Here is a 3,488-nt window from a genome sequence, read left to right on the forward strand (position 1 = left end):
GTCTTCCCAGTTGATTCACTTTTCTTAACTTTATTATCAGTAATGACTTCTATTCCATTTCTCCAAGGCACACGATTTTGGTTTGGCATTCTTGTAGGAGTTCTTAACCAATTTTCATATTGGAATCCTATCTTGTTTGTTTTGTTACTTTTTTCCTTCTTATCACACCTTTGAGTGGAGTAATTTATAAGCCCGTAAATGTAACAAAATCTCAGTAAACGTTTGTATCTAATAGCACAAACAAACTCAGCTCCCTCACTGTTAACAAATTGAACAACCCTATGCAAAGGCTTGAGAACATCGATTTTAACTTTAAGCTGTATGTATCTGCCCATCCACCATCCTTGTCGCGCCAGTCTATGGTAATCACTTCCCCAATCGCATTGCCCATCTCCAAAGCAATCAGTCGATCCATGTACTCCATAGGTATATTAGAAATTCTTACCCAAAATGGAGAATGGTTAAAGGCATAAGCCTTTATTTCTTGGTCTTTGATGTAGGGTACCATATTGAATAGGCACTGGTTGAAAAGCCAAGGAAAGAGGTTCAGTATCCTTTTTCTATCTTCAACGTTACCAAACTTTACCAAAATAGCACCTTCTTTTAGGGCAACGAAGTTAACCTCCTTATTTGTGAATCAAAGTGACTTGAATACCAGGTACATTACTTCTCTATTGACTTTCTCTTCTGACATTATTTTCTCAATGCCCTAGGCTTCAAAACTCTGCAAACTATAAGATCACACCTTTGTGCTCATGACCCTCGTTGCTTCTTCCTCTGAGAAAATTAATTTCATTAGAAGTCTATTGATATCTTCTGCCATTATGGCATCTACAAATGCACCATGCAATGAAGGTGAATCACATTCCAGTCCAACAGAATGAGTGACCGAACAGAAACAAAAAGAATAAAAATGAAACCTAACAATGAAAACAAACACAATAGTACCCAAGAAAATCGAAAACTAAATGAGTCACCACAATGAGACTTACCCTTCCAAGAAATCCCAAAACCTCGATCCCACGCAGTTTTACACAAACACAAATTATCAAGAAGGTGAAACAAAAGTCAATTAGACAAAGGACCAAAAACCCTTGCTGCTTCTTAATACAAGAAAACAATAGAAAACTTAATATAATGAAAAACTCTAAACCACATAATCTAATCGCATTTTTATATTCACATGACGTAGAATGACTATATTTACTAATAACGTAGAAAAGTCAAAAGGAGAATAAGCTATTAATGTTGTACCATGCAAAGCGATACAACACCATGCATGAAAGATGTACAAAACCATGCACGCCTGTAAATTTTTAAGAGAAAAAATGTTAATAAAATCAAGGAAACCATAAAACCTTATCAGGAATAATGATTTTTCCCATCTAGCAGCGCCTAGTGTAGGCAAGAAACTTCACGACTAACCATGTTAGAGTTAGTAGTTAGTCAATTAACAAGTCAGTAGCCAAGTTGTTATACAGCTTGAAGTTTGTTAAAGAGCAGTTGATGGCTAAGAGCTCTCTATAAATACAACTACTAAATGTACAAAGAAATTTAAGTAATCAAGAATCATAAAAGAAGTTAGTCATTGCTATTCCTTTATTCTATCAAATACCATTTAAACCTAGTATTTAACATGGTATCATTCGCTGGCTAATCTTAGGATCTAAGGCCACTACAAACTCCAATGATTTCGTATTTGTTGAACCTGGTTTGGTTGCCTTCACCAGTGGCCGTGTCGTCAATTCGTTTCCTCAACATGAGGTAGTCAAGCTATAGGAGGGCACCTACATTCAATAGAACAAACAAGTGAAGCTCATTACTGATGGCTATGATCTTACTGGGTTCTTGGATGGAACTGTACCTTTACCACCAAGGTTTGTCCAAACTCAAGAAGGAACTCTTGTGTCAAACCCATCGGCTTTGGTATTCATACAGCAAAATTGGCTATTGACATCGTGGCTCCTCTCTACAGTCAACCTAATGCTTTTCCCGTCCTTTACTGATGTGCACACGACTTGCGATGTATGGATTATTGCGGCGAATCTCTTTGTGGCTGATACGGGGGCGAAGTAGTCCAGAATTTGATATGAGCTCCACTCATTGAAGAAAGGTACGCTCTCTATTAAGTCGTATGTTGCTAGTATAAAAAATCTTTGTGCACTTTTGGAATCGTCTGGATCTCACATTTCAAAAGAGGAGAGAGTCAAGATCATGCTCGTAGGTTTACTGTCAAAGTTTGAGGAGATCGTCTCCTCCGCTTCGTTGTCTCCCGACGCCGTGTCGTTTTAGAGGTTGGTGGATGCGTTGGCTGAGTGTGAAAAAAGACAAGTTTGGATGATACATAAAGTCGTCGTCCATGCGTATCTTGTTGAGAGTGACCTGTTGCAAGCGTCGTTGTAAGGGGCAGAGGTTTGGTCACGCCGCTCAATGCTGCTACTACTGCTACCACTGAAATATGGAGGCACCGCCGTCAACTACTTTAGTGCCGTACCATGGTGATCTGGCCTATGCTCCACCGAATCCTGGTGTGCCACACGGATAAGGTATGCGTGACTGGGATCTCTTTAAGTAAAATCGACTAGGGTTTCATATGGCCAAAATACATGTGAGGATGGGCAATATAATTTGGTGGCCGACTATTATGATGGTGGCATGTATGGGTCCATGCCATGTGAGCCTTCCTTGTCCTATGCGCCTAATACAAGTTTTGTTCCTATAAATGTGGGCTCTCTCCAACATCGGTAATACATGGCACCTCCCTCCAAGTTTGTTCCTAGGACGCATGCATATGGGCCAAATTTCAATGGTCGTGATTTTGGTTTCTCTAGCTGTGAAGGACAGTATGTAAATGGGCCTCTCAATGCTAGGCCAACGGCTCCCATTGTTCCCAATACGCCTACATCCAATTATGTCCAGGTCAATTCGTCTCCTAGAATTAGGCTAAATTTTGGATCGGTTGGTGGTGTTTCTGTTCCGTGGTCCACAAAACCTCGAGCTCGAGTTTACTCAGGATCTGACCTGTGCATTGGACTACCTCGGGTAGGCGATCTACATGCTTTTGATTATTCTGATACGTCAGGATCGCATATTAATACTACTCAGTTTGAGTCGACCGGGGGTGGCAACGATTCCTACATTCCCATGCCTGTTGGTACCACATCCTGGTACACTTACTCTAGGGCTAGTCATCATATCTGCTGGGATCCGTTGATTTTACGCGACCCCACTCCGTACTCAGGTATGTCTTCTTTTTTAATGGGTGACAGGATGTAACATCCCGAAATAGGGCCTAGTCGAAATAGTGGTTTCGGAACCACAAATCTTACATCAAAATATTTATTTTATGATTATTATAAGGCCTAGAATATGAGTATATGCATGTGTTAAAGTTTCACGAAAAAATTCTAAGTATAAGATGTCCAATTAAAAATTAGGGACTAAATTGAATAAATTGAAAAACTTAGATTCTAGAATAAATTTGTATG

This window comes from Gossypium arboreum, chromosome 2, assembly GCF_025698485.1.
Source record: "Gossypium arboreum isolate Shixiya-1 chromosome 2, ASM2569848v2, whole genome shotgun sequence".
NCBI classification, from domain to species: Eukaryota; Viridiplantae; Streptophyta; class Magnoliopsida; order Malvales; family Malvaceae; genus Gossypium; species Gossypium arboreum.